Source organism: Monodon monoceros, unplaced genomic scaffold (genome assembly GCF_005190385.1).
Source record: "Monodon monoceros isolate NGI ecotype Baffin Bay Population unplaced genomic scaffold, NGI_Narwhal_1 Super_Scaffold_12, whole genome shotgun sequence".
Classification (NCBI taxonomy): Eukaryota; Metazoa; Chordata; class Mammalia; order Artiodactyla; family Monodontidae; genus Monodon; species Monodon monoceros.
In genome coordinates this window covers 151669075-151694992 of record NW_021703768.1, presented here as the reverse complement: position 1 = coordinate 151694992, position 25918 = coordinate 151669075, and the positions used below count along the sequence as shown (strand labels likewise).

Here is a 25918-nt window from a genome sequence, read left to right as displayed (position 1 = left end):
GCTCCGGACGCGCAGGCTCAGCGGCCATGACTCACGGGCCCAGCCGCTCCGCGGCATGTGGGATCTTCCCGGACCGGGGCACGAACCCATGTCCCCTGCATCGGCAGACAGAGTCTCAACCACTGCGCCACCAGGAAAGCCCCATGCCTGCACAGTATTGACTCATATAGTGTTTTGTTTTAATTAATTACCAACTTAAAAAATCAGGACATTTCAAATACAAATCCAGATTTCCTGTTTCTACTGGAAAGTGAGAGAAATGGCAATAATGGGGCCCCACTTCTGCATGGTAACAACCGGCTTGTTTCCAGTAACTGAGGTACCAATTGTTTCCAGTAACCGAGGTACATACTCTCTTTGCTGCAGTCCCTGCCACTCTCTGTTGTGCTCCATCCACCTCACACACTGATGTCACTGACTTGGCCCCTGTAGGCACTGAGTTTGCAACACCTGATATGGATAAACTGTAGCATGTCTGGAGGAGGGGACAGATCAGTTAGTGACTTGAAACATGTTATACAAGACCAGCCAGAACAATGGGGGATATTTACCCTCTGGAGGTGTGATTGTAGCCTTCATGTTTAAAGGGCTAAGATGCAGGTGGAGGAGGCAGGTCTGTTCTGTGAAACCCCGGAAAAAACTTAGGACCAGTGACAATGTGTGTGTGGGAAGCAATTTTCAGCTCAACCTAAGGCCGTTTTTCAGCATCACAACTGTTTCAAGATGTAACAGGTAATGTCAGGAAGTGGCCAACTCCCTGAGTGGAGGTGAGGGCAATGTACAGGCTGAGCCTGGACAACCGTTTCGCCTCAGCCATTCAGAGGGAATCCAAGTGTTGCGTGTGTAGCTGAACTGCATGCCCTTGACGGTTTCTTCAGCCCTTCATGACTGGATTCTGTGCCCATGCCCGGGTGAGGGAGAGGGAATAGCTAAACTGGCTCCTATGTAGCTGTCCTGGAAGCCTGAATGTGGCTGCTGCTGCTGCTGGGAGAAGCGGGGAATTTAGGCTGCAGCTGAGTGGCAGGAGGGGCAGGATAGTACGTTTTCTGTGGTGCAGCATGAAAAGCTTTGGGTCAGACCATTTGGGTCTGTAAGAGGAGAGGCATGTTGGATGACCTCCAGGGACCCTGCCTGCTTAGGCCACCCGATGCCCTGATAGGAGTCTGGATGGCTAGGCCCTCTGTCCAAGAGGGACAGGGTAGGAGTCGGAGTAGTGGGTGTTGGGGGTTCCTGAAGGCAGCTGCTGTAAGCGTACTTCCTAAATGGGAAAGGGAGTTGTGATATTGTGATTTAAAATGATAAGTATATATTTGGTCTTCTTGTTTCTGGCACAGAGCTCCTAAAACCCTTGGAATTTCCTAAGCGATAAGAGAGATTTAAAGTGTCCTTTGTTATGTTAATGAGGTGACTTTTGGTCGCACCTAAGGATGAGGACTGTTTGCCTGGAGAATCAACCATGTGATTAGAGGATCGGAACTTTCAATCCCACCCCCTGACCTCTGGAGAGGGGAGAGGGGCTGGAGGTTTGGTCAGTTGCATTGGTCAGTGATTTAGTCCATCATTCCTTGGTAGTGAAGCCTCCATAAAAATCCAAAAGGATGGGATTTGGAGAGCTCCTGGGTTGGTCAACACCTGGAGATTGGGAAGAGTGGCGTGCTTGGAAAGGGTGTGGAAGCTCCGAGCTCCTTCCCCATACTTTGCCCTGTGCATCTCTTCCATCTGGCTGTTCCTGAGTTATATCCTTTTCTTTCTTTCTTTTTAATTTTTATTTTATTTTTTAATTTTTTATTTATTTTTGGCTGTGTTGGGTCTTCGTTGCTGCACGCAGGCTTTCTCTCGTTGAGGCGAGCGGGTGGGGGGGCTACTCTTCGTGGCGGTGTGCGGGCTCTAGGCGCACAGGCTTCAGTAGTTGTGGCTCGTGGGCTCAAGAGTGCAGGCTCAGCAGTTGTGGCACACAGGCTGAGTGGCTCTGAGGCATGTGGGATCTTCCCGGACCAGGGCTCGAACCCGTGTCCCCTACATTGGCAGGCAGATTCTTAACCACTGCACCACCAGGGAAGTCCGTTATATCCTTTTCTAATAAAGTGGTGATCTAGTAAATGTTTTTCTGAGTTCTGTGAGCCACTCTAGCAAATTAATTGAATCCAAGGAGAGGTTCTTGGGAATCTCTTGATATAGCCAGTTGGTCAGAAGTGAAACCAAATGCCCCCCAAACCAAGTTCCCCTGCTGAGTTGTTTTTTTTTTGTTTGTTTTTTTTTTTTTTTTTGCGGTACGCGGGCCTCTCACTGTTGTAGCCTCTCCCGTTGCGGAGCACAGGCTCCGGACGCGCAGGCTCAGCGGCCATGGCTCACGGGCCCAGCCGCTCCGCGGCATGTGGGATCTTCCCGGACCGGGGCACGAACCCATGTCCCCTGCATCGGCAGGCGGACTCTCAACCACTGCGCCACCAGGGAAACCCCCCTGCTGAGTTTATGATTAAATTCTCTATCCAAAACTTTATTCCCATTCTTGTCTCACCCTTGTTTCCCTGGTGATTGAGGAGGATCAAAGAAATGGGGGGATCAAAACCAAGCAGGACCCTGCAGGGCCCTTCTGGATACAAAAGCCCCTCTTTGTCTCCTGTTTCTTATTTATGGAAAAAGGCTTTAGTCTCCTAGACCTTCCCTGAGTTCCAAAGAGGGGACTCAAACAGTTACTAATTAGGGAAGTGAGGGAATGCAGAAACAAAGGAAAAGCTGTCAAACAAGGAAAGTAAAGATAGCTAAAACAGTAGTTCAGCCATAAAGCAGAATCCTAGCTCCTCCTCAAGGGATACACATAACAATCTGACACATATCTTTGAGCTCTTCTGCAGAAACTAACACCCACCCCCACCACCCAGGTGGAGGATGGTGACCACATGCTGACCACAAGCACTACACCCCAGACTAGTTAGAACCAGAAGGTTGATGATTAAGATTACAGAAACATCACCCTATTACTTTACCATGAACCAGTCAGAAGAAGTCCATGAGCTGCCACCCTCACCCCAAATACTGCCTTTAAAAACCCTTCCCTGGGGCATTCCCTAACTGTCCAGTGGTTGGGACTCTGTGCTGTCACTGCCATGGGCCTGGGTGCAATCCCTGGTCAGGGAAGTAAGATCCCACAAGCTGTGGTGGAAAAAAAAAAGAAAAGAAAAAAAAGAAAAGAGATTTATTTGAGCCAAACTGAGGACTATAAACCAGAAGCCAGCCTCCCAGATTACTCTGAGAAACTGCTCCAGAGAAGCATGGTTTTCAGCACAGCTTTACTTCTTGGCAGAACAAAGAACATTAAACAAGTCAGGGATACATTTCTCGAAGGTTTCAAAAAAACCAGACCAGCACGTACACAGCAAGTCAGTATGGCCTTAGCACATGGGAGGGGAGTCTTATCATTGAAGGAGTACCAGCATTGGCGTCCCAGGAAGGGAGGCATTTAATCTTTATTTTTAACATGAACATTCTTTACTTCTGGTCAATGTGCCCTTTTCTTTAATAATTAAAGCAGATGTACAATGCATGTTTGATAGGCCACAAACAGGTTATTCTAGTTAGCATAAAATTCAAGTTAACTCATGTACAAGCCAGAATGACTTCCCCATACCTCAATATGTGAACATTTCTCTTATCAATTGGTTGGCGATGTGGGAGAAAAACCCACACGTTGGAACTGGGGTGCAGAATTGGAGGAGCATATACTTCCCTAAGTTCATCCTTTTGTTGCAGGAAGGGGGACCCCTTCCAGGGCCCTAGAGTGGCCTCTTGTCTAACACTTGGAAATGAATTGTCTGAGGAGACACATGTGCTGACAAAGCAAGAGACTTTATTGGAAAGGGGACCAGCGTAGAGAGCAGCAGGGTAAGGGAACCCAGGAGAACTGCTCTGCCACGTTGCTCGCAGTCTCAGGTTTTATGGTAATGGGGTTAGTTTCCGAGTTCTCTCTGGCCAGTCATTTTGACTCAGGGTCCTTTCTGGTGGGGCATGCATCACTCAGCCAAGATGGATTCTAGCGAGAAGGATTCTGGGAGATTGGTAGGACACATGGACTGGCATCTCCTCTCTCCTTTTGACCTTTCCCAAATTCTTCCAGTTGGTGGTAGCTTGTTAGTTCTGTGTTCCTTACCAGGACCTCCTGTTGTAAGATAACTCAGGCAGGTGGTTACTGTCGGCCTGGCCAGGGCGGGGAGTTTCGGTTAGTGGTTCCCCTGACTCCCTGCTAAGAGACTTCATACTCAAGATACTTCTTGGGAATTGGGGCGGAGGTCTCTTTCTTCTGTGACTACTTCCTGCCGAGAGTGGACATAGTCCTGCCTAGTAGAGTAGAAGTCTCTCTCTACCTGATCTAAATCGAGGTATTCTGTGTCCAAAACTGGCATTCACCCTTGTAATAACAGCAGTTTAGCCTGAGACTGTTGGACCCTGTTGGACATGTACCTTGTAAGCAGTTGAAATAGACAGGGGCCAAACAGGAGGCCTAACAGGATGGTCATTGCTGGGCCCAGAAAAGGAAGGCAAAATTTGGGGCGAGGGCTTCAGGGTATGTGACTTTCTTCTGATTGGTTGGTGGTGAGGTAACAGAGTGGTGCTCCAGGAACCTTGAATTCAGCCTTAAGTTACCATCCTCCACATGGTGGGGGCCCCAGCTCTGTGGAAGAGCTCAAAGATATTCTTATGCATACTCCTTGAAGAGGAACCAGGACCCTGCCACAAGGGTGCACCGCCATTTGATTGCTCCTCCCCTGTTTCTGCATCCCCTCCCTTCCATGGTTAGCAACTGTTTGAATCTGCCCTTTGGAACTCAGGGAAGGTCAAAGAGGCTGAATGAAGCCTATATCCTACAAACAAGAAACAGGGGACACAGAAAGGATTTGTACTCCGGAGCCCCATAGAGTCCCGCTCAGTTTCAATTCAGGGAACTAGATGACAACGGCCCTGGCCACTTTCTGCTAAAATGGGGCATAGTGCTGCCTCAATTTGGAGAATAGACCCTGAATTGGAAATATTTCTCAGTTCTAAGTCCTGTATCTGAGTCTTGTATGATCAAAATCTCAATCCCTTGGCCTGCCATTTTGATGTAACAGACCCTATTAAAAGTAGTTGGAGGAGTGACAACTAGAATTTTAATAGACAAAATCAATCTCATTCCCTGAGGAATTCAGAAGAATAAGTCTGAAATCCAGTCTGGACCGCACACCTTGAGGAGACTTGTAGCCAGGTAGCCAGTTGTTTGCTTTTATCTAAGTAGGTTTAACTTCCAATGTGGTATTAATATATACGTAACAGGAGCTATTGGCCACTACACGTCTCCTTTTCCTACTATCTGATCTAAAGCAATTTCATTTTCTGAAAATTTAACAGTTACAAGAGGATATCTTGAAACCATAAGGTTGCAGCTACCAGCTGCCAGCAGACATTGTTTTGAGAATGGCTGGTGGCATCCCAAGTCTGACACAGCTCAGAAAACTCAAGTTCTTAGCAATACGAGGACTTGTCTGAAATCACGTCCATAATGCCACCTAGTATTACCTTGGATGTCTGAACCACAGCTACTGCATTTTGACTTTCAATTGCATTTCTCTCCTTAATGGCCAAAGCAGATGTCACCATTAATGATTTTAGTGATTTTCTAGATATGAGAAGATGCAAGAATTTGGACTCATAAAGTCTTTTCCTGAAAGTATCTAATTATCTGAAGACCTGTTCTGCCAGTTTTTCCAGAGCACAGAGTGCCTCATTCCTGATCTCCACCCTGAACTCCTTTCAGGCTGTGTTGAAGGTCAGTGGCTGCAGTGGCCATTGACCTAATCCTTGCAGAGGCAGATGGCAAGTGCCAATTTTCAGTTGGCAGGGCCCCTTCAGGGTCATAAATTTGACCATGGTTTAGGGGGCATTTCATGACCATTTCATCTCATGGTGCTAGGAATGTTCATTCCCAGGTCTGGAAAGGATCCTGCTGATAGGCCACTCAATGTGCTATTACTGGACTAGGCCTTATTAACAGTAGCCAAAAGTCTCTGGACCACCTGTCTTACTAAGTCTCTTATGGTCCAGGAAAATATTCCCTCTTGTTGCTTCTTTCCATATCTAGAGTTACACTGTTACAATCATTGATCTCATATGGAACTATATATCATCATTTTATCAGAGGCTCAGTTACACATTTGGTAATTCAAGAAACAGCAATTTTGTAAAACACGCAATATAAATATAGTACTGTTAGCAGTATTAGTAAGGTCATAAGCAAGAGTATAAGTCAAGAACTTCCATTGGGTGCAGCCCAGTATATCCCAGGTCGTCTGACTTAGTCTGTTCTGTACCAGTCCTTATCTTTAAGGGAAGCTTTATATTGGTATTGTCCATGAGGCACCCAGCCCAATTTCCTAGTGTTACCAGGCTGGTTATCCCTAGTATGGTTTAATTGTCCCCAACCTAAGGGAGCCTTTAAGTTTAAATGACCATAGCCTGGTATTAACTTCCTGGTTGCAGATCATGGACCATTTGATCTTCAGCCAAAGACAGATTACTGAGTTCAGTTTCAAAAACAAACTTAGAGAGTGTCCTATTAATATTTCAATTTAACTTTGCAACAATATAACATAATAGCAAGGAATTATCTGAGAAGTGAGTCTTAGTGAATATAGACCTCAATAAACAGAATTAGAATTTGATATCCATTGAAATCTCTCTCTCTCTCTAAAATTACCCTCATTTTTGTCAAATATAGCCAAATTAAGATTAATTTGTTTCTAAAGTAAATCTGGTCCATCAACCACATAGGCTCTTCCACACTGACTCTGGTGTAATTTCTCAGGAGTCTCAGACTGAATTCCCCAAAAGGCCTCTCTGGGCCAGGAAATCCATGCCGAGAATGCATCATCAAATTTTGCCTTGGTGAATTTCTCGCTTTTAGAGGTCCCCAAAATATCAAGATTCCTACACCTGTTAGGAGGTGGCCTTCCTAATTTATCTGATAAAGCTGCTGGGAACCTAAAAGTTTCCAGTTTCTGGAGGGAACAGATAGAGAGCAAAGATAAATATTTCAATTCTGCTTACAAAGGTATAATTTACCAAATTACTGTAAGTCATAATTAGTTTGAAGGGAAGGGTTTTTCTTACAGCTGGAAAACACAGATTTAAACCAGTAATTTTTCAGATAGAAACCATAAAAATTATATCAGTATTCACCAGTTCACTCAGTCCTATGTAACTAATCCTTTCATTAACAGTTTTATGAAGCCATCAGGTTTTTCCTTAGGATTCTTTAATATCTTACCCAGGGCTTCCCTGGTGGCACAGTGGTTGGGAATCTGCCTGCCAATGCAGGGTACACGGGTTCGAGCCCTGGTCCGGGAGGATCCCACATGCCGCGGAGCGGCTGGGCCCGTGAGCCATGGCCGCTGAGCCTGCGCGTCCGGAGCCTGTGCAACGCAACGGGAGAGGCCACAACAGTGAGAGGCCCGCGCACGGCGCAAAAAAAAAAAAAAAAAAAAAAGCCGTATTCAAGTTTTGTACCAGCTTACTTTTAAAATTCATTTATTCAGTTAACTTCAATCTAAACCTAGACAATCCTGACCATCCACAAACCCTCCATCCCTTTCTGTATCCATATTAATCTGTCCCCCATTCTCGTCTCCATCCAGAAACAACCAGTTCTATGGCAGACTCACTTTCTTTTCCCTTATTAAAATGCAATCCCATCCCTCATACCTTCTTCACTGAAAACACACATCCTACTTCCCTACTGTATACTGAAATGTTTCCTTTATTATTTTTATTAGCTTTAATTACCTGTTTAGAGTCTTCAACTCTTAGAAACCGTCATTTCTAGTGAAAACTAAGTAGTAAGCAATTATGTACTGTTTTTTACATTAGCATTCCGTAGATTGGTGAACATAAATACCAGTGATAATTTCTAAAAACATTTGCTTTCTTACAGAAAACATTTCAGGGTGGCACCAAACATATTCATTAGTAGTCCTAAATACCTTTAGTTTTTCTGTTTAGTAATTGATGTCTCAGTATCTTATTTTACTTCGGAATGACCCAGTTATTCAACAAACTTTCATCATTTAACTTAATTTAATGTTACTCTAAAATTTTATGTTACCAAATATCTGGAGAGATCATTGTCAAGTAGGCATTCCAAAAACATAGTTATTCCCATAGAGTTTACCTAAAAGTTCTTATCTCGTTTACTTTCCTCAAAAGTTTTTTTTTTGAGTTAACTTTTCTTGTTGACAGATTTGTAACAGATATAATAAGGTTTTATTTGACTTCTATTAAACCTAGTTACAATAAAGGTATTATACTTAATGCTGATGACCCTAAAGATGTGTCTATATTAATTAAATTAACAAACTTTATAAGTTTAATACCAGATATTAATTTAATACAGAATATTTCCCAGTTCATGTGAACCTGAAATTAATTCTGGCCAGTTAACTTCTATATTTTTGAGAATTTGTATAAGCACTTAACTTCCTTTAAGCCAATTAAGTAGAGCTCATTGAATTAATTTTGATAATACCGTCCAAAGGACATATATACAATGCACACAGACATATAGACAAATACAACCAGAGATCTCATAGCTTCATTTTCTAAACTTAGTCATGAATCAGGTATTAAAATATAAAACTCACTAGCTTATAAATAATAGTTGAAATAGGCAAAATTTTAAAAGGCTTCTTACTGTTTTTTTTTTTTCCTCAGTCTCAGAAATTAGAGATGGTCTAGATAAGATAAGTGATCCTGAGAGCCCTGGTCTCAAGGCATGGAGCGAGAAAAGCAAGTTCTCCTAGAAGGACTTATTCCCTCAGGGTCGGAATTCTGAAAAGACGTTTTATCAAGCTTGCCTTTTGTAACTGTATATGCAAAAAGAACCAGTTTGGGAACTTCTCTGGAGTCTAAACAATATGGTGGCCATACAATGTTATAATAAAATATCATCTCTTTCTTAGTCGCCGGCTCATAGCTAAAATGTTTCCAGTTAGTCAGAATTTGCCCAAGAGGGATTCACAGTGGAACAGAACCAGAATTTCCCATTTCACAAGACAGGATGTGACTCATAACAAAGAAGAGGTCCCACCAGCATCGCCATTTGTTGCAGGAAGGGGCCTAGAGTGGCTCTTGTCTAACACTTGGAAATGAATTGTCTGAGGAGACACACGTGCTCACAAAGCAAGAGACTTTATTGGAAAGGGGTGCCAGGATAGAGAGCAGCAGGGTATAAGGGAACCCAGGAGAACTGCTCTGCCACATTGCTCACGGTCTGGGTTTTATGGTAATGGGGTTAGTTTACAGGTTCTCTCTGGCCAATCGTTCTGACTCAGGGTCCTTCCTGGTGGTGTGCGCATAGCTCAGCCAAGATGGATTCCAGCGAGAAGGATTCTGGGGGTTTGGTAGGACATATGGACTGGTGTCTCCTCTCTCCTTTTGACCTTTCCTGAATTCTTCCAGTTGGTGGTAGCTTGTTAGTTTTGGGTTCCTTACCAGGACCTCCTGTTGTAAGATAACTCATGCAGTTGGTTACCTTCGGGCCTGGCCAGGGCAGGTAGTTTGGGTCAGTGGCTCCCCTAACATTTTTATATAGTTTTAACTTCTGAATCATGAAAATGTTTTAGATATTCAAAAAGTAAAGTTAAACTGAAAAAGATTTTAAAAAAACAAACCTGAAACAATACGGATAAAAATTACACCCAATTATGTATCAAATGAATAACATAACCAACCACACACACTTAAGCAACTTTGAAGCCAATAACAGGACATTTTCTAAGGCTAAAAAGAAGTGACCAGAAACTCTCACCTTTGCTTGGGAGGCTTGTTGAAGGAGTGATTTGGGGTGTATTTCTGAAAGGGTTCTGTGTGTGTGCAGGATACATGTATTATCTTGTGATTTTAAAGGAGTGTTATTTGCTTGAGCTCTCTGGGACTGTTTATAGCAAAGCAAACATTTTAATAAGTAGATACACACCAAATAACGCAGCACTTGGGTTGCCTCAGGCTGTGAAAACAACGCATACCCCACCCTCACCGCCACCCTCCCACCCCCGGCCGCAAGGCGGTTGCATGTCCCTGAGTGGACAGCGCCCCCTGCAGGATGATGTTTGCTGAGCGCCTGCCTCCCCCACCCCCTCATACAGTTCTTGTGTTATTTATTACAAGTTACAGTTTTACTAACACCAAAACTCGGATCCTCCTCCTTCCCCCAGATTTTATAGGAGAAGATATCTGTACTCATAAAGTCTTTGTCTTTCTCACGATTCAGTTATGGGCCAATGGAAAGGACAGTTTCCACAGTGGGACAGAATGAGGTTAGAGGGGTAGAGTTGCCTCTTAATAGTTTCCAGACAGATGTCTTAACCTGGGAGAGTCCCACCTTCATCCTGTGGAGATAATGGAAAAGTAGCTCTCCAGATGGTGGTGAGGATGAAATCAGATATGGGAAGAGGCTGTCTCAACATGAGTTGGGTTATAAAACCAAGGTGGGAGGACATGGGGGCCACAGATCTGGAGCAGCCAGGATGAGCCAGGTGGCAGCTCTTTGTTGGGTGTCCTGCTTAATCATTGGGTCAATGGCTGTGATAATCAGACAAGGTGTGTCTAATCCCCATGTGCCAGTGCAGACCTCCACGGCAGAGTGGTCAGTGACTGGCCTGGTCATGATGATGGGCAAGGCAGGGCCATGTGGGTGCCCAGGTCTGCCTGACTCCAGATCTTAAGTTCCTTCACCTGCTGGATGCTGGGGGTTAGCAAAGAGGTGGCCCGCTCTCCAGGGACTTCTAGCTGGATTGGGCAGAAGGGAGGTCTTCCTCTGCTCTGAACCTTTCTCTGCCTTTTCTTTAGATTTCAGCTTCCCACCTGGGAAGGAAGACTTGAGCAACCACCAAGGATGGCTGGCAGCCTCCCAACCCACCCACCATGGACCTTCCACCTTTATCTCAGAGCCTGAAGCCACAGTGATGTCCTTGAGCAGTTAGACGACAGAACAGGCATTGGGGCTGGCCTGTGGTAGGTACACAGTTCATATCTGGGGAGAAAGGCTTTCCTTATGAGCCTTATTTTGTTAGCTCAGCAGCAGCAACTCTGCACCAAGTTCCTAAATGCCTGCAGTGGCATTTGAACCTCAGAGCCAGGCTTGGACTGAGGTGCATGCATGTGAGATGTGTCTGCTTGACGCTGTCCTTTATTTACTACTTTCTACTTGTCACTCACTGCAGGAAGCACTTTACAGGTGTAATGGGGACAAGAGTTTTGAATTGTATCATTGTGATTTTTTTTCTCTTGCATTCCCTTGGATATGAACCGCCAAAGACATTTTTTGCCTTGGTCCTGCTGCTGGAATGCAAAGCTTTAAGTCCAGCCCGGAGCTGAGAGCCAGCAGGTGGAAAGGAAAAAGGATTTTGTAAATTTCTTTAGTTCCCAGGCCAGGTCGACAAGTTCAGAGGTCTTCAAACAAGGTGCACAAAACTCCTGGGGTGCACAGAGTCTTTCCAGGAGGGAGTGTGGGCAGGGAAACCAGAAAATAGTTTTCACTACTTCGACTAATACGTGGAATCTGAAAAAACTCTTGTAAAAGATATATCCATGAGTTTTTAGTCATTGTATCTTGAAAATTTGGGTAGTGCCAGAAAATGTTCCAATCACATCATATTTTATGTAACTAAATTGTATCCCAGGTACATAGATAGTTTCAAGGGAGTCAGTATTCAGAATCTCAGCTTCCATATGACTTCTTTCCTAAAGTTGATCTGCCTGTAAAAGCATCTGAGGTGAACTCCTCTCACATGTGACACCCACCCCAGATCTCCCTCTGTGGGGTTGCTCCTCTGATGATTACTCAAGGGTTCTGCAGGGCTTCTTCTCTTACACATACCTCTCTTAAATATAAAGTAAGGAATTTTGGTCATATTGGGAAGTTCTGGAGAAAGATGTATGCGAGCTTGGGGTTCAGGGAGTTGTGGCGATTTTTAATCTCTTTGATTTTTCCACCTCTCTCTCTCTCTTTTTTTAAATAGATTTAATTAATTAATTAATTAATTAATTAATTGGCTGCATTGGGTCTTCCGTTGCTGTGAGCGGGCTTTCTCTAGTTGCCGCGAGTGGGGGCTTCTCTTCGTTGCGGTATGTGGGCTTCTCATTGCGGTGGCTTCTCATTGCGGAACACAGGCTCTAGGCGCGCAGGCTTCAGTAGTTGTGGCACACGGGCTTCAGTAGTTGTGGCTCGTGGGCTCCAGAGCGCAGGCTCAGTAGTTGTGGTGCACAGGCTTAGTTGCTCCGCGGCATGTGGGATCTTCCTGGACCAGGGCTTCAAGCCGTGTCCCCTGCATTGGCAGGCGAATTCTTAACCACTGCGCCACCAGGGAAGCCCCTCTCTCTCTTTTTTTTAATTGAAATATGATTGACATAACATTATATTAGTTTCAGGTGTCAACATTTCAATATTTATATATATTACAAAATGATCACCACAAGTCTAGTTAACATCTGTCACCGTACATAGTTACAATTTCTTTTTTCTTGTGATGAGAACATTTAAGATCTCTCCATCTCTTATCCACCTCTCCTTTTGCCTAAAAATGCTTTGCACTTGAAGGAATCTCCCAGGAGCGAAGCAAAGAGAGCACAGTAGGAATTACGCCTCCCTGGGAAGCAGCTCCTGTGTTCTCAGTGCTCATCCTTAGAAGCGTCCTCAGCTGGTGGACAAACCGCTGAACAGCGGGCACAGCAGGGGGCAGTGATGCTGAGCCATGCTCATGTTCTCCGGGAATACCAACATTTTCAGGACATATTGGCTGAAACTCACGGATGAAATTTCTATGATATTTCTTTCAGATTCTTTGTGTTATTAAAAAATGGAGTCAACCTGTTTTATCAAATCGTATAGAATAGCCTTATTACAGTCTTCATCTTATAAAATGTTTGGTATTTTCTATTTCTATTATAAGAAAGAATTTTAGCACCAGGTCAATTCGTTTTTTGCAGTGTAGTCAGCCCTTTGTATTCGAGGGTTGCACATCTGTAGATTCACCCAGCTACTGATCAAAAATATTCAGGGTAAAAAAAATTCCAGAAAGTTCCAGAAAGCAAAACTTGAATTTGCTGCATTGGCAACTATTTACATAGCCTTTACATTGTATTAGGTATTATAAGTAATCTAGAGATGATTTAAAGTATATGGGAGGGAGGATAGAGGGTGTGCGTAGGTTGTATGCAAATACATTTCATATAAGGGACTTGAGCACCCTCAGGTTTTGGTATCTGTGGGCATCCTAGAACCAATTTCCCACAGATACTGAGGGATGACTGTATATACATCAATAAAAGATGCTTTCTTTTTTTTTTTAATAGAGGTATCGTTGATTTACAATATTATATAAGTTTCAGGTGTACAACATAGTGATTCAAAAATTTTAAAGATTATACTCCAAAAAAAAGATTATACTCCATTTATAGTTATTATAAAATATTGGCTATATTCCCTGTGCTGTACCATATGTCCTTGTAGCTTATTTATTTTACACATAGTTTGTACCTCTTAATCCCCTCCATCTATCTTGCCCCTCCCTGCTAAAAGATGCTTTCTATGTTTAAGAATTATTCATCAAAACTTATATTTATATTGTTTTGGTCAATTTTGTATTAATTCTATTTGTAGTAATAATTCAATTCAGAAGATATGTTTAACACTTAGGATTTATGGTTGACAGGGAATAAAGTAAACTTCAAAATTTCAATTTACATGCCTTTTTTGTTATAGCTAAGTTTGATAAGGTGGTGGATAAAAGACTTTAAAGCCTAAAAATATATTGCCTTATGGTGAAGATATACAGAGGATGTGGAATGGAAACATGAATTCAAGGAGAAGAAGGAAAAAATGTAAAATTTCCAAATGCTGAAGAAGAGCTTGTTCATGGATTTAAACAACTGATGATAGTGGGTAAGAAAGTGTTTCAATATTTAGATTCCATTGGATATTTTAGAAGGCTGATGTAACAGTTTTTATTTAAAATATTAGTATTTACAATAGATGGAAATTATATCCCTTGCAACCATTTAAATGTTTAGTGAAATTTTTAGATGTCATCTTAAAAGTGTGCAAGAGGGTACACACCGTTTTTAAAAACTTCTTTTAGGAGCTATATAAGTGTATCAGTCAGGATCATCTAGGCTATGCTATAATAACAATCCCAATGACTTAGTGGCTTGTAACAAAGGTTTCTCACTCACACTTGGCATCCATTATGGGCTGGTGGGTGGTTCTGAGTTGTGAGGGGAAGTGACACATGTTCGGTCTTGCTGCTGCCAGAATAGTCACATGGCCTACTCAGCACAGAGGGCAGGAAGTGTGGTCCTGGAAGGCAGAGGGCTGGGAATACTTAGTGAACAGTCTCAGTTCAGAAAACAGTGGGCCAGATCATAGAGGTTCTTCCATGGTGCACAGAGATTCCACTAAGACTCCTGGGCAGAAGGGCCTATAACCAGGGAGGTCCAGGATGTCCTTTCCTCCTGCCCCCACAGAATGAGGGACGAAGAGGGGCAGAGAGAGGCAAGGGACTTAAGAGGCATATGTTCTGTTTAATTCATTTTCAGGGTGAAACCACTATAGGGGAGCCTGATAGTCAGCAAAGTGGGTCAGCAAAGGTCTGGGGTGAGGACAGAAGGGCTGCAAGGCGCATGGCCTTCATTGTCACAGGCAAATGACTGGACACAGAGACTTCAGTAGTGGCCCAAAGATCAGATGGGACCAGTCACCCTATAGTGGTCACTTGTTCACGGCCAGACCAAACCAGATTGACTCTTTACTGCAGGAGTCAGCATGGACCCGGGGACCTCCAGTGGATCCCTGGCCCTTCTCCCACATTCATGTGTACCCAGGTACCATTTTGGAGAGGTGCACAAGGATGGGATACAGTATCGTTTCCATCCAAGTGACAGAAAATTCATTTGAAACAGACTGTTGCTCAAAAGAGACTGTTAAATAATTCCTGATTCAAAGTTGCACTTGGAAAACAAACAAACGAACAAACAAAAAAACCCAAAGTTGTACTTGGAAAGGAACTTGGAAGAGAAGGTTTGGACCAGAGGAGATTGAGATGCCAAACTATAGTCTTGGCACCCCAACCCCCATGACTTGTGTAGAAGATGTACTTGACCACATTTTCTCTGCATGTCTAAGCAGTGGTGTGAGCAGATCTCAACCATCCTCACGTGTATCACCCCAGCACTCCTTGAGGTGGGTGCCGGTGTCCTGTCTCGTTTAGAGATGATGAAAGAGCCTTCTGAGGTTAAATTGGTTTCCCAAGGACATGGAGTTATGATCTGGGACTCTCCAGCTGCCCAGCCCGAGTGTTTCCACTTTACTGGGCTCCCTCCTGAGACTCCAGTCTCTCTAGCTTGGTCTCTCCAAGATTGCTGTGGCAGCAAGAGTCAGAAAGGCAAGCTTTCCTCCAAGTCATGGATAAGCACTGCTTACACGCACACAGTGTTCATAGTGAATATCAAGCTTAGAGAGAAGTCACCTTTGGGCAAAGCTATTGTTTTGTGCAGATCTCTGCTTCCTATCCTTAATGTGGCTGGACCAGCCCTTGTGGTTCTTATTATGAGTGCAAGACGCCCTCAGCAATAACCATCAAGAAACTATGAAACAAGTAAACCAAGTTTATTACTTACAAGTTCTGGAGGGTACACAGCATGCCTGAGGCCACAGGAGGTCGTTGGGGGAGAGAGAGAGAAAGAGAGAGAGAATGGGCTTGTTCTGCTTTTATTGGGGTTGAAGGTGGGGGCCTAGTAGTGAATGTAAAACATAAGAGCAGGAATTAAAACTCAGGGAGAGAAAAGCAAGTGGCCAAACCAGAGATCTTTAAAACAGAGGAACTTAATGGGGTCAGCCTAGATCTTTATCTAATTGTGTGGATGGCAAAATGTTTGTTCACATGGCAGTCTTTGGAGTGGATGCAATCAAGAGCTTAAGTCAGGCACTTGCATTACAACTTAAAAAGAACCCAGCTGGGGGCCGCCCCCGCCCCGCCCCTTCCAGCCGGGGATGCTGTGCGGAGACCTTCTGCACCCCTGCGAACATGGCGCTGCGAGTGGCGCGGAGCGTGTGGGCCGCGGTCTGCAGCCTGCGCGCCATCTCTGTGCCCAACGCGCCCTGCCCGCCGCGACCCTGGGGACTGCGGGCGGGCGCCCTCCGGGCGCTGCGCACCGGTCCCGTTCTGCTGTCGGGTCGTAAATTCACAGACAAACATGAATGGGTAACAACAGAAAACGGTGCTGGAACAGTGGGAATCAGCAGTTTTGCACAGGAAGCTTTGGGAGATGTTGTTTACTGTAGTCTGCCTGAAGTTGGGACAAAATTGAACAAATGAGGAATTTGGTGCTTTGGAAAGTGTGAAAGCTGCTAGTGAACTCTATTCTCCTCTCTCAGGAGAAGTAACAAATTAATGCAGCTCTAGCAGAAAATCCAGGACTTGTCAACAAATCTTGTTATGAAGATGGTTGGCTGATGAAGATGACACTCAGTAACCCTTCAGAACTAGATGAACTAATGAGTGAAAAAGCATGTGAGAAATACCTAAAATCTATTGAGGAGTGAAAATGGAACCCCTAAATAAACTAGTTTGAAACAAAAAAAATAAAATAAAATAAAAATAAAAAGAACCCAACTATCAGACACTTAAACTTACGGTTATGAAGAAGTTGGATGTGTTTCTAGTTGAGGGCCTCTGGGTGTAAATTGGAATACTTCGCAATGCTCTGGCACTTTCTGCTCAGGTGTAAGATGTATGGAATGGTCGGGGATAGTCCTGCTCTTTGATGTTCTGAGAACCAGCCCACACAGGACAGCAAGCAGCAAGCCATAAACAGGTTTCATCAAATCATTTGTCTGTGTCCTCACCCTGGGGTCTAAAACTGAAACCATGTAACTCAGATTGGGACTTGAACCCACGGTCTTTTAACTGAGATCACACACCTGGTCTCAGGACTTAATGAAGCTCAGGTTCTCTATGTCTTGTCAGAAAGAATTCAGTGAGAGACAAAGTGATGGGTAAGAAGTGAATTTATTTAGAGAGAAACACACTCCACAGACAGAGTGTGGGCCGTCTCAGAAGGTGAGAGTGGCCCCAGGGTATGGGGTTGTCAGTTTTTATAAGGGTGGGTAATTTCATATGCTAATGAGTGGGAGGAGTATTCCAGTTATTTTGGGGAAGAGGTGGGGATTTCCAGAAATGAGGCCATTGCCTACTTTTTTTTTTTTTTAATTAATTAATTTATTTTTGGCTGCGTTGGGTCTTCGTTGCAGTGCATGGGCTTCTCATTGCGGTGGCTTCTCTCTTTGCAGAGCACGGGCTCTAGGCACGCGGGCTTCAGTAGTTGTGATTCGCAGGCTCTAGAGCGTAGGCTCAGTAGTTGTGGTGCACGGACGGCATGTGGGATCTTCCCGGACCAGGGCTCAAACCCGTGTCCCCTGCATTGGCAGGCGGATTCTTAATCACTGTGCCACCAGGGATGTCCCCACTGCCTACTTTTTGACCTTTATGGTTGGCCTTGGAACTGTCATGTTGCCTGTGGGTGTGTCATTTAGCTTGCCGATGTGTTACAATGAGCCTATCCTGAGGCTTAAAGTCTAGTGGAAGTTGACTTGTCCGCCATCTTGGACCTATTTGGTTCTAATCAGTTTATGTCATGTCCTCTGGCAATGTCATTCTTTTAAAGGTTGTGTCCTGCCTCCTTCCCTCCTGTTTTAACCTGACATTCACCAAAGACAACACCCGCCTGTAGTGAAGGAAAGTTCAGCATTTATTTGTAGGACACCAAGCAGGGAGAAGGGGCAGCTTGTGCTGAAAAGACCCAAACTCCCCAATGGCTTTCAGGGAAGGGTTTTTAAAGGCAACATTTGGGGTGAGGGCTATAGGGTGTATGACTTTCTTCTGATTGGTTGGTGATGAGGTAATAGGGTGATGTTTCTGGAATGTTAATCATCAACCTTCTGGTTCCGACCAGTCTGGGGTCTAGTGCTGGTGATCAGCAAGTAGTCACTATCCTCCACCTGGGGGAGGGGTCTTAGTTTCTACAGAACAGCTCAAAGGTGTGTGTCAGATTGTTATGTATATCCCTTGAGAAGAAGCTAGGACTCTGCTTTATCACTGAACTATTGTTTCTTGACTGCTTTTCCTTTGTTTCTGCATTCCCTCACTTCCCTAATTAGTAACTGTTTGAGTCTGCTCTTTGGAACTCAGGGAAGGCGTAGGGGACTAAAGCCTTTTTCTACAAACAAGAAACGGGGGACACAGAGGGCCTTTTGTACCTGGGAGGGTCCTGCTGGGTCCTGCTCAGTTTCAGTCTCCCCTTTTCTTTGATACTCTTCAGTCCTGAGAGGAACAGGGACAGGACAAGAAAGGGAATACTGTTTTGGATAGAGAGGTTAATCATAAACTTGACAGGGAAACTTGGTTTTAGGGGGACTCAGTTTAAGTTAGATCCAGCCACGACCCTGCCAGGAACAAGCACAAGTGTCCAGAGGGGCATCATTTTTTTACAGGAATTACAGAGCTTCCTTCACCCATATGGAGGCAGGGAACATTTTCCTGATCCGCTTTCCCTATAGCCACCTCATGAGGTTTCTTTCTCCCCAAATTTTTGTTTTAAAAAATTTCAACTGTTGGGCTTCTCTGGTGGCACAGTGGTTGAGAGTCCGCCTGCCGGTGCAGGGGACGCGGGTTCGTGCCCTGGTCCGGGAGGATCCCACATGCCGCGGAGCGGCTGGGCCCTTGAGCCATGGCCGCTGAGCCTGCGCGTCTGGAGCCTGTGCTCCGCAGCGGGAGAGGCCACAGCAGTGAGAGGCCCGCGTATCACCAAAAAAAAAAAAAAAAAAAAATTTCAACCGTTAACGTTTTTAAAAAGCAAAGAGGGAATTCCCTGGCGGTCCAGTGGTTAAGACTCGGCGCCTTCATTGCCGTGGGCCCACGTTCGATCCCTGGTCAGGTAACAAAGATCCCAGAAGCTGCAGGGCATGGTCCCCCCAAAAAAAGAAGCAAAGAAATTGTCTGCAAAATACTCATGTACTTACTTTCTTTGGAAGAAAGTTTTCTCACTACTGAGCGAAATGTCTGACCTTTAAGGAAGACTGCCCCAACGCAAGGTTTGCAGGGGACCAACCGACTTGGCTTTGTGGGTGGGAAATCTGTAATGCAGGATTGTCTATAGGAAGCAAATGACCACAAGGGGGCAGTAAAAGCCAGTGGCTGAGTGAGGAGCTCTTGTTGGGAGGGGGAATGAACAGCTCCCATTCAGCACCTGGAGTCTCCCTGAAAGTTTCCCTTTACTTATAACACAGGGACCCAAGGGCACTTAACTTTTATCCTGGCACGTCTGTAGTGAGATGTCTCCTTGTCTGTATTGGTTGGCGGAAGTAGAATAAGGGAGGAACAGGAATTATCAGGAAAAATTATCCCCACCCAGAGTCCACACCATGTCTTTCCCCTTCCCAGGAGGAGGCAGAGGCCTGGGGTTGGGTGTGAGGCGGCCAGGCTCTTGTTCTTAGCTCCAAACTCCTTCTCAAGGGATGTCAGGCTGTGCCAGAAGGAGTGGAATGAAAATGTTTGGTGTTTTTCAAGAGGAACTGAGGCAGGAGATAGATGGGCCCCAAGCTGAGCAGCTGGAGTTTGTCCCCTGTGGACAGATACTGCAAGATGAAGATAATAGCAGGAGTGAAAGAGGAGCTGAGCCCTGCCCAGAAAAAAGATAGAGAGACCACATATTTCTCATTCTCGAGGTTAAGGAGACCTTCCTGACTACACACGTACAGAAAGGCTCCTCAGGGGGCCAAAAGGGAGGGGGCGCCACCCCATAGTAGGTGATGTCAACCTACCCATAGCCCTCTTCGCTAGAATCCATCTTGGCTAAGGGATGCGCACGCACACAGGGGAGGACCCTGAGATAAACCAAATGTGGACTCAGAACCAGGCAAAGCAAGGTGATTGGCCAGAGGAAACCCAGAAGAAATGCCCCCATATAAATAGTGATTCAAACTACCACGAGGGTGCGACTGTTTCTCTGAGCCTGCATGTGTGTCTATCCACACGTACCATTTTTCCTCCTAATAAACACTTTACTTGTTTCACTACTTTCCACCTCTTTGTGGGAATTCATTTCTACAAAGCTGCCGGGCCAGGGCCTTGTCTCTGGCCACTGGCCCTGGTGGTCTGGCCAGGGAACCAAAATCCTGCTTCAAGCCGCTGCAGGTCGAGGCTACCCAAGATCAGAACTGGTTTGATCTTTCAGGAGGTTTAAAAAGGAAAGTGGCCCCACTTCTGGCGCATGGTTTCCTGGGACTGAGAAAGGCCAGGGTTGTGAAACCCACGAGGGATGGATGCCTGGGCCTGCTCAGACCCTGCATTCTGATACAGCAGCCCTTTGGGTAGGTTTTGGCCCCAAAAGAATGGTGAAATTGGCATAGTGTGTGAAACCACCCTCCTCTGAAGTTCTCGTTGGCCAGTGATGTTATCTCCTGCAGGAGGGCAGCAGAAACCACTCTCAGAGCTGGACCCTTGCTCTGAGAGATACGAGGCATTGTTCCAAGGATCTTCCTTCCTTCCTGCTTCCCTCCCTCCATCCTCCTCTCCCATCTTTCCCTTCTCCCATGGAAAATTTCACACAGAATAAGAGTAGCGAAAAGAGAACAATGCACCCTTGTACCTACCAGTCAGCTACAGTGCACATCTCAGGACTGCTCTTGTTCCATCTTTATCCCTCCCCTCCTCTCCCACCACTGGGTTATTTTAAAGCAAATTGTAGCTGTTATAGCATTTATCCATACATTTTAGGCTTCATGTCTAAAGGATAAGAATTTTTTTAATCCAGTCACAATACCATTATCACACTCTGGCATCTTTTAATACCCAGTCCTTATTCATGTTTTCCTCGTTTTCTCAAGAGTATATTTTTATAGTTGATTGGTTCAAATCAGGATCCACCTAAAATCCACACTTTACATTTGGTGGATATGTCTCTTAGGTCTCTCTCTCTCTTTTTTAAAAAACATTTTAGTATTTTAATGTTTGATGAGAACAATGTTTCCAAAGATGTGTTCTCCTTTTTTAAAAAATAAATTTAGCTGGACAATTCAGCCAACTGGCACATTTGGCACTCCCAACTACCATGCAAGATACTTGGTTCAGGTCAAAGTGCAGATTTTCTTGATCATCTTTATGTAAGTATTTCCTGTCCATCTGGAGAGAAGGTGAATAAAGGTTTATTTTGTTTACAATTAATCTGTGTTTTAATATTCACTCTTCAAATATTTGAATTCAATTGATTTTGAATTCAAATAATTCAAATATCTTTATTCCCTTTAAGGAATAAAAAAATTGACTGATAGTGACCTATCTAAGCTTATCTTACATAGAACACATCATAATTTGAAGATACAGTTTACCACCACTTCTCCCATAATCCTCCCAACTTCCTATCCATCTTTCCTGCTTTTTCTTATCATTTTCACTATCTGACATACTATAGTATCGTATTTATTTTTCTCTTAGGTCTGTTTAAATCTCATTGCTCATAACTGTGTAAGCCTGGGACAGTCTTAGGATGATGTAGAAACAGGGTGGGGCTCCCCTCCTCCCAGGGTAATAGCAGATTCCCACCAAATGCTGGAGCTCTTCTAATGTAATTTGAAAAAGGAGATTTCCATTCCTTGCATCCTGAGCATAGATAATCTCATTTAATTCTCATGTCAACCTAACAAGGTAACATTTATGCCCATTTTACAGATGATGAAAGTAAGTTTGAGGGAGGCTTTCCAAATAAGTAGAAGTGACTATTTAATTGGAAGGTTTTACCTGCCTGATTCCACAGACCACGTTTGTTTCTCCTTAGCATTTCTGTTTATCTTGGGATAAGCAATGGTGACAGCAGCCATCACCAAGAGCACAGGGTCCTCTTGCTAGTATATCCCATCGGCAGAACTTCTGAGAGTGAAAAGCGGGTGCATGTGAGGATGCTGAGACCACAGGCATAAACCGCATGTGTGTTTGCCCTGGCTCTCATGGAGCACTGACAAAAACATCTTCATTGCTCATAACTACTACAGATATCAATAGTCTTCTTTCTGTTTTGATTAAAAATTTTTATTAGGAGATTTTATATTTTGTCAATACAAATCATATGTATGTATAAATGTGTATAAATGTATATATATATATACATTTATATATGTATAAGTGTGTATATATGTATAAGTGTGTATTGTTATATGTATATAAAAATAATAAAATGAGCCCTTATGTGCCCAACATCCAGTCTTAAGAAATGGAACTCTAAGAATATCTTTGAAGCCTCTCCCTCCTCTCCATCCTCACCCTCCACGATAAACCTGCCCTGAATTTTTATCATTCCTTGCTTTCCTTTATATTTTACCACATATGTATGTATGTGTGTTGTTGAAGAATACATTGTTTAGTTTTGCTTGTTTTTGAACTTTATAAAAAGGTGTTATATTTTTTGTATTCTTCTGTGATTTGCCTTTTTCACTCAACCTTATGTTTGCAGGATTCATTCATGTTGATGTATGCAGTACATTTGCACTGCTTATGGCATTTCATTGTGTATCACAGTTTACTAATCCATTGCTCCATTGGACGTTTGGCTTGTTTCCAGTTTTTGCTTTTGTTTTCTAAATTACAAGCAAGTTTACCTTAAGTCTTCTTACTCCCATAACCTGGTGCACACGTGTAAGAGTTTATACTTGGCTAAATGATGCCAAAACACAGTTGATGAATTTACACTCCTACAAGCAGTGCATGAGACTTAACAACACAGCGTATCATTGGCTTTTAATTTGTGTCAATCTGATGAAGATAAACTAGTATCTAATTGTACTTTTGATTTGCATTTTTCTGATTACTATGAAGTTAGGAATTTTTTCAGGTTTTTTGGCCTTTATATTTCCTTTTCCGAGAAGCAGATTATTTGTCTATTGTTGACATAGAGGGATTTTTTTTCTTTATATATTATGGATTCTAATCCTACATCAGTTATACACATAGCACAATTCTTATACCGGTTTGTAGCTTATGTTTTCATTTTCATTATGGTGTATGTGTGTTTACACTGAAAAAATGCTTATTATGGAGAATTTTGGACATAGGAAAACATAGACTAATACAGCCCAGTGTACCCATCATCCAGACTTACCAAACTGTAACCCTTGGCTGATTCTGCCTCTTCCACACACATCCTTCACTTCCTGTATTATTTTGAAACAAATCACAGACATCATATATTTTCATATGTATATTTGAAAGGATGCACCCCCTGTCTGGATGCCTTCCCCACTTGCCTTGCCATCCCCCTGTCTGGATGCCGTCCCCACTTGCCTTGTACTCTGACTTGCCTTGTGCTTGCCCATTCCAGGCTTCTGCCCCTGTACAGTGCCCCTGCTTACGCTGTTCAGGCTCTGATACATCTCCTGTGCAGATGCCTCCATGCTGCTTGGACTCTGATGTCCCCTCTGTGCCACGATTGTTCTCCCTTCACCCTCCAATGTGATAAACTATCTGACTTGTCCTCACCTAACTTTTTAGTACTGAATGTTTTAGGAAGGGAAGAAGAGGGAAAGGAAGTGGTAAGAAGGAGAAAAGGAATAAAACGAAGAAGAACACATATGGAATCTTTGATGAATTAGATATTTCTAATTTTAATATAGCCAAAGTTATCAAACTTTTCATTTGCAGTTTTTACTTTTTGTATCTTGTTTAGTGAATTATTTCCTACCCTAGGATCTTAAAGATATTTCTCCATATTGGCTTTTAAAGTTTTGCCTTTCACTTTAAATCTTTAAGCTATCTGTCATTTATTTTTTATATAGTATGTGAGATACAGATCCACTTTCATTTATTCCATATGAAAACCAGTTGTTCCAATACTTTTTATTGAATTTTCTTTCTTCATTGAACTGCAGTGCCCTTTCTGTCATATATCATATTTCCATTTATGAGTCTGTTTCTGGGTTTTCTCTTTGGTTCCATCAGTCTGTTTGTCTATCCCTGTGCCAATACTACACTGTAATACCATGGCTTATAATAAATCTTGATATCTGGTAAGCAAACTCCCCACTCTGTACTTTCTCAGGAGTGCCTTGAATATTCTTTGCCTTTTTTTTTACCATGTAAATTTTAGAATTAGCTTATCAAGTTCTGTGAAAAGCCCTTTTGGAAATTTGCCTGGAATTGCACTGAATTTATAGATGAGTTTGGGAAGAACCTAATTCATTATCCTGCTGAGTTGTTAACATGGTATTATTTGAGTCATTAACATAGTTTATCTCTCCACTGATTTAGGTTTTCTTAATATTTACAATGAAGTTATGTAATTTTTGCTTGTTAGATTTATTTCTTTTTAAAAAAAATTATTTTATTTATTTATTTTTGGCTGAGTTGGGTCTTCACTGCTGCACACGGGCTTTCTCTAAGTTGCGGTGAGTGGGCTACTCTCTGTTGCGGTGCGCAGTCTTCTCATTGCTGTGGCTTCTCTTGTTGCGGAGCACGGGCTCTAGGCGCGTGGGCTTCAGTAGTTGTGGCTCGCGGGCTCTAGAGCGCAGGCTCCGTAGTTGTGGCGAACGGGCTTAGTTGCTCTGCGGCATGTGGGATCTACCCGGACCAGGGATCGAACCCGTGTCCCCTGCATTGGCAGGCAGATTCTCAACCACTGCGCCACCAGGGAAGCCCAGTTTTTTTTTAAAAAAGAAAAGTTCCATAACAAACTTTTGTCCAGCGGTTTCATCCACTGATGAATTTACCTTAATGAACTACTTCATGAAGAGTTGCAAAATGATTTTCTGTCATTCTTTGTAAAGATCACCTCTCCCTCATCAATTAGCATTATTTGATTACTACGTAAGACTGATCATACAAGACACACAGAATAAATGCTTAAATATTTTCCTTTACTTGCCAATTTTTTAAAGATTCAGTGCCTTCTCTGGTTATCTCCAATGGTAACCAATGATCAACTTCTCCTTCTCTCTCTCCTCCCCACTCCTCCCCACCCCCTGCACTGGAGTATGAGTTCACATGTTATGTATACAGATCTTTGACTTACAATGGAGTTATGTTCTGATAAACCCATCACAAGTTGAAAATATCTTAAGTTGAAGATGCATTTAAAACACCTAACCTACTGAACATAATAGCTTAGCCTAGCCTACCTTAAATGTGCTCAGAACACGTACATTAGCCTACAATCAGCTAACACAAGGCCTATCTTATAATGAAGTGTTGAATAGCTCATGTAACTTATTGAACACTGTACTGAATGTGAAAACCAGAAGATCAAAATTCAAAACCTGAAGTACAGTTTCTACTGAATGCGTATCACTTTCACACCATCATAAAGTTGAAAAATCATAAGTTGAACCATCCTAAGTGTCAGGGATTATCTACTTGATATGTTTTATGCTGTGCATTTTTTTTTTTGGATGCTTAAATTGTGCTTTGTTTTCTAGTGGGATTTCCTGTGTCTTTTGGGGTTTTTGTTGTTTTTGTTGTTTGTTTTTGTGTGGTTTTTTTTTTTTTTTTTTTTGGCTGCATTGGGTCTTAGCTGCGGCACACGGGATCTTCGTAGCGGCATGCAGGATCTTTCACTGTGGTGTGCGGGCTCCAGAGCATGTGGGCTGTCTAGTAGTTGCAGCACGTGGGCTGTCTAGTTGTGGCTCATGTGCTCAGTAGTTGCGGTGCATGGGCTTAGTTGTTCCACGGCATGTGGGATCTTCCCGGACCAGGGATCAGACCCGTGTCCCCTGCATTGGCAGGCAGATTCTTAACCACTGCGCCACCAGGGAAGTCCCAACACAAATATGTTTAAAAGAATAAAAGACAAGCTTGAG

At 43.4% G+C, this 25918-nt stretch overlaps 1 pseudogene; it reads left to right on the top strand.

The window, feature by feature from the left end:
• Window positions 1-17072, top strand: part of LOC114892778 — a 29937-nt pseudogene extending 12865 nt beyond the window's left edge.
• Window positions 17073-25918: the final 8846 nt, after the last annotated feature.